Source organism: Macaca fascicularis, chromosome 19, assembly GCF_037993035.2.
Source record: "Macaca fascicularis isolate 582-1 chromosome 19, T2T-MFA8v1.1".
Classification (NCBI taxonomy): domain Eukaryota; kingdom Metazoa; phylum Chordata; class Mammalia; order Primates; family Cercopithecidae; genus Macaca; species Macaca fascicularis.
Genome location: NC_088393.1, coordinates 26131350 through 26144388, shown reverse-complemented (window position 1 = coordinate 26144388; position 13039 = coordinate 26131350).

The following is a 13039-nucleotide window of genomic DNA, read 5'->3' as shown; positions in this document are numbered from 1 at the left end:
GGTTATTTCCTTTGGCCCTATAGTCTTCAGAGGGATCCGAAATATCTGTTTTCAGATTCCACAGAAATAAGGCTAGCAAAGAGATCCACGAAATACAGATGTAACACTGTGAGATGAATTAACAGAACACTAAGCATTTTCTCAGAAAGCTTCTTTCCAGGTTTCATTTGAGGATATTTCCTTTTTCACCTTAGCCCTCTATGGGCTTCTAAATATCACCTTGCCAATTCCACAAGAACTGTCTTAGCGAAAGGCTCTTGAGGGGAAAGCTGTAACTCCGAGAGATGATTTCACAGAACACAAAGAAGTTTCTCAGAAAGCTTCTTTCTATTTGTTATCGGAGGATATTTCCTGTGGCCCTATAGTCTTCAAAGGGATCCGAAATATCTGTTCTCAGATTCCACAGAAATAATGCGAGCAAAGAGATTCACGAAATACAGATGTAACTCTGTGAGATGAATTAACAGAACACTAAGCAGTTTCTCAGAAAGCTTCTTTCCGGATTTCATCTGAGGATATTTCCTTTTTCACCATAGCCCTCTATGGGCTTGCAAATATCACCTTTCCAATTCCACAAGAACTGTTTCAGCGAAAGGCTTCGTGAGGGGAGACCTGTAATTCTGTGAGATGATTTCACAGAACACAAAGAAGTTTCTCAGAAAGCTTCTTTCTCTTTGTTATCGGAGGATATTTCTTTTGGCCCTATAGTCTTCAAAGGGATCCGAAATATGTGTTTTCAGATTCCACAGAAATAAGGCTAGCAAAGAGATCCACGAAATACAGATGTACTTCTGTGAGTGGAAGTCACACATCACGGAGCAGTTTCTCAGAAAGCTTCTTTCCAGATTTCATCTGAGGATATTTCCTTTTCCACCATAGCCCTCTATGGGCTTCCAAATATCACTTTGCCAATTCCACAAGAACTGTCATAACGAAGGCTTTTTTGAGGGGAAAGATGTAACTCTGTGAGATTAATTCACAGAACACAAAGAAGTTTCTCAGAAAGCTTCCTTCTATTTGTTATCGGAGTATATTTCCTTTACCCCTATAGTCTTCAAAGGAATCCTAATTATCTGTTCTTAGATTCCACAGAAATAAGGCTAGCAAAGAGATCCACCAAATACAGATGTAACTCTGTGAGATGAATTAACATAACATTAAGAACTTTCTCCGAAAGCTTCTTTCCAGATTTCATCTGAGGATATTTCCTTTTTCACCATAGCCCTCTAGGGGTTCCAAATATCACTTTGCCAATTCCACAAGAACTGTCTTAGCGAAAGATTTTTTGAGGGGAAAGTTGTACCTCTGTGAGATGATATCACAGAACACAAAGAAGTTTCTCAGAAAGCTTCTTTCTCTTTGTTATCGGAGGATATTTCCTTTGGCCCTATAGTCTTCAAAGGGATCCGAAATATCTGTTCTCAGATTCCACAGAAATAAGGCTAGCAAAGAGATCCACGAAATACAGATGTAACTCTATGAGATGAATTTTCAGAACACCTAGCAGTTTCTCAGAAACCTTCTTTCCAGATTTCATCTGAGGATACTTCCTTTTTCACCATAGCCCTCTAAGGGATTCCAAATATCACTTTGCCAATTCCACAAGAACTGTCTTAGCGAAAGGCTTCTTGAGGGGAAAGCTGTAACTCTGTGAGATGATTTCACAGAACACAAAGAAGTTTCTGAAAGCTTCTTTCTCTTTGATATCGGAGGATATTTCCCTTGGCCCTAGAGTCTTCAAAGGGATCCGAAATATCTGTTCTCAGATACCACAGAAATAAGGCTAGCAAAGAGATCCACGAAATACAGATGTAACTCTGTGAGTGAAAGTCACACATCACAGAGCAGTTTCTCAGAAAGCTTCTTTCCAGATTTCATCTGAGGATATATCCTTTTTCACCATAGCCCTCTATGGGCTTCCAAATATCACTTTGCCAATTCCACAAGAACTGTCTTAGCGAAAGGCTTCTTGAGGGGAAAGCTGTAACTCTGTGAGATGATTTCAAAGAACACAAAGAAGTTTCTCAGAAAGCCTCTTTCTCTTTTTTATCGGAGGATATTTCCTTTGGCCCTATAGTCCTCTAAAGGATGCGAAATATGAGTTCTCAGATTCTACAGAAATAAGGCTAGCAAAGAGATCCACGAAATACAGATGTACTTCCGTGAGTGGAAGTCACACATCACGGAGTAGTTTCTCTGAAAGCCTCTTTCCAGATTTCTTCTGAGGATATTTCCTTTTTCACCATAGCCCTCTATGAGCTTCCAAATATCACTTTGCCAATTCCACAAGAACAAGCTTAGAGAAAGGCTTCTTGAGGGAAAAGCTGTAACTCTGTGAGATGATTTCACAGAACCCAAAGAAGTTTCTCAGAAAGCTTCTTTCTCTTTTTTATCGGAGGATATTTCCTTTGGCCCTATATTCTTCAAAGGGATCCGAAATATGTGTTCTCAGATTCCACAGAAATAAGGCTAGCAAAGAGATGCACAAAAAATAGATGTAAGTCTGTGAGATGAATTATTAGAACACTCAGCAGTTTCTCAGAAAACTTCATTCCAGATTTCATCTGAGGATATTTCCTTTTTCACCATAGCCCTCTATGGGCTTCCAAATATCACTTTGCCAATTCCACAAGAACTGTCTTAGCGAAAGGCTTCTTGACGGAAAGCTGTAACTCTGTGAGATGATTTCACAGAACACAAAGAAGTTTCTCAGAAAGATTCTTTCTCTTTGTTATCGGAGGATATTTCCTTTGGCCCTATATTCTTCAAAGGGATCCGAAATATGTGTTCTCAGATTTCTCAGAAATAAGGCTAGCAAAGAGATCCACGAAATACAGATGTAACTCTGTGAGATGTATTAACAGAACAGTAAGCAGTTTCTCAGAAAGCTTCTTTCCAGATTTCATCTGGGGATATTTCCTTTTCACCATAGCCCTCTATGGGCTTCGAAATATCACTTTGCCAACTCCACAAGAACTGTCTCAGCGAAAGGCTTCCTGGGGGGAAAGCTGTAACTCTGTGAGATGATTTCACAGAAGACAAAGAAGTTTCTCAGAAAGCTTCTTTTTCTTTGTTACGGAGGATATTTCCTTTGACCCTATAGTCTTCAAAGGGATCCGAAATATCTGTTCTCAGATTCCACAGAAATAAGGCTAGCAAAGAGATCCACGAAATACAGATGTAACTCTGTGAGATCAATTAACAGAACAGTAAGCAGTTTCTCAGAAAGCTTCTTTCCAGATTTCGTCTCAGGATATTTTCTTTTTCACCATAGACCTCTATGGGCTTCCAAATATAACTTTGCCAATTCCACAAGAACTGTCTTAGCGAAAGGCTTCTTGAGGGGAAAGCTGTAACTTTGTGTGGTGATTTCAAAGAACAAAAAGAAGTTTCTCAGGAAGCTTCTTTCTCTTTGTTATCGGAGGATATTTCCTTTGGCCCTATAGTCTTCAAAAAGATCTGAAATATCTGTTCGCAGATTCCACAGAAATAAGGCTAGCAAAGAGATTCACGAAATACAGATGTAACTCTGTGAGTGGAAGTCAAACATCAAAGAGCAGTTTCTCAGAAAGCTTCTTTCCAGATTTGATCTGAGGATATTTCCATTTTCACCATAGCCCTCTATGGGCTTCCAAATATCACTTTGCCAATTCCACAAGAACTGTCTTAGCTAAAGGCTTCTTGAGGGGAAAGCTGTAACTCTGTGAGATGATTTCACAGAACACAAAGAAGTTTCTCAGAAAGCTTCTTTCTCTTTGTTATCGGAGGATATTTCCTTTGGCCCTAGAGTCTTCAAAGGGATCCGAAATATCTGATCTCAGATTCGACAGAAATAAGGCTAGCAAAGACATCCACGAAATACAGATGTAACTCTGTGAGATGAATTAACAGAACACTAAGCAGTTTCTCAGAAAGCTTCTTTCCAGATTTCATCTGAAGATATTTCCGTTTTCACCATCGCCCTATATGGGCTTCCAATTATCACTTTGCCAATTCCACAAGAACTGTCTTAGCGAAAGGCTTCTTGAGGGGAAAGCTGTAACTCTGTTAGATGATTTCACAGAACACTAAGAAGTTTCTCAGGAAGCTTCTTTCTCTTTGTTACGGAGGATATTTAATTTGACCCTATAGTCTTCAAAGGGATCCGAAATATCTGATCTCAGATTCGACAGAAATAAGGCTAGCAAAGACATCCACGAAATACAGATGTAACTCTGTGAGATGAATTAACAGAACACTCAGCAGTTTCTCAGAAAGCTTCTTTCCAGATTTCATCTGAGGATATTTCCTTTTTCAACATAGCCCTCTATTGGCTTCCAAATATCACTTTGCCAATTCCACAAGAACTGTCTTAGCGAAAGGTTTCTAGAAGGGGAAAGCTGTAATCTTTGAGATGATTTCACAGAACACAAAGAAGTTTCTCAGAAAGCTTCTTTCTCTTTGTTATCGGAGGATATTTCGGCCCTAGAGTCTTCAAAGGGATCCGAAATATCTGTTCTCAGATACCACAGAAATAAGGCTAGCAAAGAGATCCACGAAATACAGATGTAACTCTGTGAGTGAAAGTCACACATCACAGAGCAGTTTCTCAGAAAGCTTCTTTCCAGATTTCATCTGAGGATATATCCTTTTTCACCATAGCCCTCTATGGGCTTCCAAATATCACTTTGCCAATTCCACAAGAACTGTCTTAGCGAAAGGCTTCTTGAGGGGAAAGCTGTAACTCTGTGAGATGATTTCAAAGAACACAAAGAAGTTTCTCAGAAAGCCTCTTTCTCTTTTTTATCGGAGGATATTTCCTTTGGCCCTATAGTCCTCTAAAGGATGCGAAATATGAGTTCTCAGATTCTACAGAAATAAGGCTAGCAAAGAGATCCACGAAATACAGATGTACTTCCGTGAGTGGAAGTCACACATCACGGAGTAGTTTCTCTGAAAGCCTCTTTCCAGATTTCTTCTGAGGATATTTCCTTTTTCACCATAGCCCTCTATGAGCTTCCAAATATCACTTTGCCAATTCCACAAGAACAAGCTTAGAGAAAGGCTTCTTGAGGGAAAAGCTGTAACTCTGTGAGATGATTTCACAGAACCCAAAGAAGTTTCTCAGAAAGCTTCTTTCTCTTTTTTATCGGAGGATATTTCCTTTGGCCCTATATTCTTCAAAGGGATCCGAAATATGTGTTCTCAGATTCCACAGAAATAAGGCTAGCAAAGAGATGCACAAAAAATAGATGTAAGTCTGTGAGATGAATTATTAGAACACTCAGCAGTTTCTCAGAAAACTTCATTCCAGATTTCATCTGAGGATATTTCCTTTTTCACCATAGCCCTCTATGGGCTTCCAAATATCACTTTGCCAATTCCACAAGAACTGTCTTAGCGAAAGGCTTCTTGACGGAAAGCTGTAACTCTGTGAGATGATTTCACAGAACACAAAGAAGTTTCTCAGAAAGATTCTTTCTCTTTGTTATCGGAGGATATTTCCTTTGGCCCTATATTCTTCAAAGGGATCCGAAATATGTGTTCTCAGATTTCTCAGAAATAAGGCTAGCAAAGAGATCCACGAAATACAGATGTAACTCTGTGAGATGTATTAACAGAACAGTAAGCAGTTTCTCAGAAAGCTTCTTTCCAGATTTCATCTGGGGATATTTCCTTTTCACCATAGCCCTCTATGGGCTTCGAAATATCACTTTGCCAACTCCACAAGAACTGTCTCAGCGAAAGGCTTCCTGGGGGGAAAGCTGTAACTCTGTGAGATGATTTCACAGAAGACAAAGAAGTTTCTCAGAAAGCTTCTTTTTCTTTGTTACGGAGGATATTTCCTTTGACCCTATAGTCTTCAAAGGGATCCGAAATATCTGTTCTCAGATTCCACAGAAATAAGGCTAGCAAAGAGATCCACGAAATACAGATGTAACTCTGTGAGATCAATTAACAGAACAGTAAGCAGTTTCTCAGAAAGCTTCTTTCCAGATTTCGTCTCAGGATATTTTCTTTTTCACCATAGACCTCTATGGGCTTCCAAATATAACTTTGCCAATTCCACAAGAACTGTCTTAGCGAAAGGCTTCTTGAGGGGAAAGCTGTAACTTTGTGTGGTGATTTCAAAGAACAAAAAGAAGTTTCTCAGGAAGCTTCTTTCTCTTTGTTATCGGAGGATATTTCCTTTGGCCCTATAGTCTTCAAAAAGATCTGAAATATCTGTTCGCAGATTCCACAGAAATAAGGCTAGCAAAGAGATTCACGAAATACAGATGTAACTCTGTGAGTGGAAGTCAAACATCAAAGAGCAGTTTCTCAGAAAGCTTCTTTCCAGATTTGATCTGAGGATATTTCCATTTTCACCATAGCCCTCTATGGGCTTCCAAATATCACTTTGCCAATTCCACAAGAACTGTCTTAGCTAAAGGCTTCTTGAGGGGAAAGCTGTAACTCTGTGAGATGATTTCACAGAACACAAAGAAGTTTCTCAGAAAGCTTCTTTCTCTTTGTTATCGGAGGATATTTCCTTTGGCCCTAGAGTCTTCAAAGGGATCCGAAATATCTGATCTCAGATTCGACAGAAATAAGGCTAGCAAAGACATCCACGAAATACAGATGTAACTCTGTGAGATGAATTAACAGAACACTAAGCAGTTTCTCAGAAAGCTTCTTTCCAGATTTCATCTGAAGATATTTCCGTTTTCACCATCGCCCTATATGGGCTTCCAATTATCACTTTGCCAATTCCACAAGAACTGTCTTAGCGAAAGGCTTCTTGAGGGGAAAGCTGTAACTCTGTTAGATGATTTCACAGAACACTAAGAAGTTTCTCAGGAAGCTTCTTTCTCTTTGTTACGGAGGATATTTAATTTGACCCTATAGTCTTCAAAGGGATCCGAAATATCTGATCTCAGATTCGACAGAAATAAGGCTAGCAAAGACATCCACGAAATACAGATGTAACTCTGTGAGATGAATTAACAGAACACTCAGCAGTTTCTCAGAAAGCTTCTTTCCAGATTTCATCTGAGGATATTTCCTTTTTCAACATAGCCCTCTATTGGCTTCCAAATATCACTTTGCCAATTCCACAAGAACTGTCTTAGCGAAAGGTTTCTAGAAGGGGAAAGCTGTAATCTTTGAGATGATTTCACAGAACACAAAGAAGTTTCTCAGAAAGCTTCTTTCTCTTTGTTATCGGAGGATATTTCGGCCCTAGAGTCTTCAAAGGGATCCGAAATATCTGTTCTCAGATTCCACTGAAATAAGGCTAGCAATGAGATCCACGAAGCACAGATGTAACTCTGTGAGTGGAAGTCAGAATTCACAGAGTAGTTTCTCAGAAACCTTCTTTCCAGATTTCATCTGAGGATATTTCCTTTTTCACCACAGCCCTCTATGGGCTTCCAAATATAACTTTGCCAATTCCACAAGAACTGTCTTAGCGAAAGGCTTCTTGAGAGGAAAGCTGTAACTGTGAGATGATTTCACAGAACACAAAGAAGTTTCTCAGAAAGCTTCTTTCTCTTTGTTATCAGAGGACATTTCCTTTGAACCTATAGTCTTCAAAGCGATCCGAAATATGTGTTCTCAGATTTCACAGAAATAAGGCTAGCCAAGAGATCCACGAAATACAGATGTTACGCTGTGAGAGGAATTAACAGAACACTAAGCAGTGTCTCAGAACGCTTCTTTCCTGGTTTCATCTGAGGATATTTTCTTTTTCACCATAGCCCTCTATGGGCTTCCAAATATCACTTTGCCAATTCCACAAGAACTGTCTTAGCGAAAGGCTTCTTGACGGAAAGCTGTAACTCTGTGAGATGATTTCACAGAACACAAAGAAGTTTCTCAGAAAGATTCTTTCTCTTTGTTATCAGAGGATATTTCCTTTGGCCCTAGAGTCTTCAAAGGGATCCGAAATATGTGTTCTCAGATTCCACAGAAATAAGGCTAGCAAAGAGATCCACGAAATACAGATGTAACTCTGTGAATGGAAGTCACACATCACACAGCAGTTTCTCAGAAATCTTCTTTCCTGATTTCATCTGAGGATATTTTCTTTTTCACTATAGCCCTCTATGGGCTTCCAAGTATCACTTTGCCAATTCCACAAGAACTGTCTTAGCGAAAAGCTTCTTGAGGGGAAAGTTGTAACTCTGTGAGATGATTTGACAGAATACAAAGAAGTTTCTCAGAAAGCTTCTTTCTCTTTGTTACAGAGGATATTTCCTTTGACCCTAAAGTCTTCAAAGGGTTCCGAAATATCTGTTCTCAGATTTCACAGAAATAAGGCTAGCAAAGAGATCCATGAAATACAGATGTAACTCTGTGAGATGTATTAACAGAACAGTAAGCAGTTTCTCAGAAAGCTTCTTTCCAGATTTCATCTGGGGATATTTCCTTTTCACCATAGCCCTCTATGGGCTTCGAAATATCACTTTGCCAAATCCACAAGAACTGTCTTAGCGAAAGGTTTCTAGAAGGGGAAAGCTGTAATCTTTGAGATGATTTCACAGAACACAAAGAAGTTTCTCAGAAAGCTTCTTTCTCTTTGTTATCGGAGGATATTTCCTTTGGCACTATAGTCTTTAAAGGGATCCGAAATATCTGTTCTCAGCTTCCACAGAAATAAGGCTAGCAAAGAGATCCACGAAATATAGATGTAACTCTGTGAGTGAAAGTCAGACATCACAGAGCAGTTACTCAGAGCACTTCTTTCCAGATTTCATCTGAGGATATTTCCTTTTTCACCAAAGCCCTCTAAGGGCTTCCAAATATCACTTTGCCAATTCCACAAGAACTGTCTTAGCCAAATGCTTCTTGAGGGGAAAGCTGCAAATCTGTGAGATGATTTTACAGAACACAAAGAAGTTTCTCAGAAAGCTTCTTTCTCGTAGTTATCGGAGGATATTTCCTTTGGCCCTATAGTCTTCAAAGGGATCCGAAAAATGTGTTCTCAGATTCTACAGAAATAACGCTTGCGAAGAGATCCAAGAAATACAGATGTAACTCTGTGAGTGGAAGTCACACATCACAGAGCAGTTTCTCAGAAACCTTCTTTCCAGATTTCATCTGAGTATATTTCCTTTTTCACCATACCCCTCTATGGGCTTCCAAATACCACTTTGCCAATTCCACAAGAACTGTCTTAGCGAAAGGCTTCTTGCGCGGAAAGCTGTAACTCTGTGAGGTGATTTCACAGAACACAAAGAAGTTTCTCAGAAAGCTTCTTTCTCTTTGTTATCAGAGGACATTTCCTTTGAACCTATAGTCTTCAAAGGGATCCGAAATATGTGTTCTCAGATTTCACAGAAATAAGGGTAGCCAAGAGATCCACGAAATACAGATGTTACGCTGTGAGATGAATTAACAGAACACTAAGCAGTGTCTCAGAACGCTTCTTTCCTGATTTCATCTGAGGATATTTTCTTTTTCACCATAGCCCTCTATGGGCTTCCAAATATCACTTTGCCAATTCCACAAGAACTGTCTTAGCGAAAGGCTTCTTGACGGAAAGCTGTAACTCTGTGAGATGATTTCACAGAACACAAAGAAGTTTCTCAGAAAGATTCTTTCTCTTTGTTATCAGAGGATATTTCCTTTGGCCCTATATTCTTCAAAGGGATCGGAAATATGTGTTCTCAGATTCCACAGAAATAAGGCTAGCAAAGAGATCCACGAAATACAGATGTAACTCTGTGAATGGAAGTCACACATCACACAGCAGTTTCTCAGAAATCTTCTTTCCTGATTTCATCTGAGGATATTTCCTTTTTCACTATAGCCCTCTATGGGCTTCCAAGTATCACTTTGCCAATTCCACAAGAACTGCCTTAGCGAAAAGCTTCTTGAGGGGAAAGCTGTAACTCTGTGAGATGATTTGACAGAATACAAAGAAGTTTCTCAGAAAGCTTCTTTCTCTTTGTTACAGAGGATATTTCCTTTGACCCTAAAGTCTTCAAAGGGTTCTGAAATATCTGTTCTCAGATTTCACAGAAATAAGGCTAGCAAAGGGATCCACGAAATACAGATGTAACTCTGTGAGATGTATTAACAGAACAGTAAGCAGTTTCTCAGAAAGCTTCTTTCCAGATTTCATCTGGGGATATTTCCTTTTCACCATAGCCCTCTATGGGCTTCGAAATATCACTTTGCCAACTCCACAAGAACTGTCTTAGCAAAAGGTTTCTAGAAGGGGAAAGCTGTAATATTTGAGATGATTTCACAGAACACAAAGAAGTTTCTCAGAAAGCTTCTTTCTCTTTGTTATCGGAGGATATTTCCTTTGGCACTATAGTCTTCAAAGGAATCCGAAATATCTGTTCTCAGATTCCACAGAAATAAGGCTAGCAAAGAGATCCACGAAATATAGAGGTAACTCTGTGAGTGAAAGTCAGACATCACAGAGCAGTTACTCAGAGCACTTCTTTCCAGATTTCATCTGAGGATATTTCCTTTTTCACCAAAGCCTTCTAAGGGCTTCAAAATATCACTTTGCCAATTCCACAAGAACTGTCTTAGCCAAATGCTTCTTGAGGGTAAAGCTGCAAATCTGTGAGATGATTTCACAGAACACAAAGAAGTTTCTCAGAAAGCTTCTTTCTCTTAGTTATCGGAGGATATTTCCTTTGGCCCTATAGTCTTCAAAGGGATCCGAAAAATGTGTTCTCAGATTCTACAGAAATAACGCTTGCAAAGAGATCCAAGAAATACAGATGTAACTCTGTGAGTGGAAGTCACACATCACAGAGCAGTTTCTCAGAAAGCTTCTTTCCAGATTTCATCTGAGTATATTTCCTTTTTCACCATAGCCCTCTATGGGCTTCCAAATACCACTTTGCCGATTCCACAAGAACTGTCTTAGCGAAAGGCTTCTTGCGCGGAAAGCTGTAACTCTGTGAGATGATTTCACAGAACACAAAGAAGTTTCTCAGAAAGCTTCTTTCTCTTTGTTATCAGAGGACATTTCCTTTGAACCTATAGTCTTCAAAGGGATCCGAAATATGTGTTCTCAGATTTCACAGAAATAAGGGTAGCCAAGAGATCCACGAAATACAGATGTTACGCTGTGAGATGAATTAACAGAACACTAAGCAGTGTCTCAGAAAGCTTCTTTCCTGATTTCATCTGAGGATATTTCCTTTTTCACCATAACCCTCTACGGGCTTCCAAATATCACTTTGCCAATTCCACAAGAACTGCCTTAGCGAAAGTCTTCTTGAGGGGAAAGCTGTAACTCTGTGAGATGATTTCACAGAACACAAAGAAGTTTCTCAGAAAGCTTCTTTCTCTTTTTTATCGGAGGATATTTCCTTTGACCCTATAGTCTTCAAAGGATCCGAAATATGAGTTTTCAGATTGCACAGAAATAACGTTAGCAAAGAGATTCACGAAATAGAGATGTAACTCTGTGAGATGAATTAACAGAACACTAAGCAGTTTCTCAGAAAGCTTCTTTAAAGATTTCATCTGAGGATATTTCCTTTTTCACCATAGCCTTCAAGTTGCTTCCAAATATCACTTTGCCAATTCTACAAGAACTGTCTTAGCGAAAGGCTTCTTGAGGGGAAAGCTGTAACTCTCTGAGATGATTTCACAGAACACAAAGAAGTTTCTCAGAAAGCGTCTTTCTCTCTGCTATCGTAGGATATTTCCTTTGGTCCTATAGTCTTCAAAGGGATCCGAAATATGAGTTCTCAGATTCCACAGAAATAAGGCTAGCAAAGAGATCCACGAAATACAGATGTACTTCTGTGAGTGGAAGTCACACATCACGGAGCAGTTTCTCTGAAAGCTTCTTTCCAGAGTTCATCTGAGGATATTTCCTTTTTCACCAAAGCCCTCTATGGGCTTCCAAATATCACTTTGCCAATTCCACAAGAACTGTCTTAGCGAAAGGCTTCTTGAGGGGAGAGCTGTAACTCTGTGAGGTGATTTCACAGAACGGAAAGAAGTTTCTCACAAAGCTTCTTTCTCTTTGTTATCGGAGGATATTTCCTTTGGCCCTATAGTCTTCAAAGGGATCCGAAATATCTGTTCGCAGATTCCACAGAACTAAGACTAGCAAAGAGATCCACGAAACACAGATGGAACTCTGTGAGATGAATTAACAGAACACTAAGCAGTTTCAGAGAAAGCTTCTTTCCAGATTTCATCGGAGGATATTTCCTTTTTCTCCAAAGCCCTCTATGGGCTTCCAAATATCACTTCGCCAATTCCCCAAGAACTGTCTTAGCGAAAGGCTTCTTGAGGGGAAAGCTGTAACTCTGTGAGATGATTTCACAGAACACAAAGAAGTTTCTCAGAAAGCTTCTTTCTCTTTGTTATCGCAGAATATTTCCTTTGACCCTATAGCCTTCAAAGGGACCCGAAATATGAGTTCTCAGATTCCACAGAAATAAGGCTAGCAAAGAGATCCACGAAATACAGATGTAACGCTGTGAGATGAATTAACAGAACACTAAGCAGTGTCAGAAAGCTTCTGTCCTGATTTCATCCGAGGATATTTTCTTTTTCACCATAGGCCTCTATGGGCTTCCAAATATCACGTTGACAATTCCGCAAGAACTGTCTTAGCGAAAGGCTTCCTGAGGGGAAAGCTGTAACTCTGTGAGATGATTTCACAAAACACAAAGAAGTTTCTCAGAAAGCTTCTTTCTCTTTGTTATCGGAGGATATTTCCTTTGGCCCTATTGTCTTCAAAGGGATCCGATATATCTGTTCTCAGATTCCACAGAAATAAGGCTGGCAAAGCGATCCACGAAATACAGATGTACCTCTGTGAGTCTAAGTCTCGCATCACGGAGCACTTTCTCAGAAATCTTCTTTCCAGATTTCATCTGAGGATATTTCCTTTTTCACCATAGCCCTCTATGGGCTTCAAAATATCACTTTTCCAATTCCACAACAACTGTCTTAGCGAAAGGCTTCTTGAGAGGAAAGCTGTAACTCTGTGAGATGATTTCACAGAACACAAAGAAGTTTCTCAGAAAGCTTCTTTCTCTTTGTTATCGGAGGATATTTCCTTTGGCCCTATAGTCTTCAAAGGGAT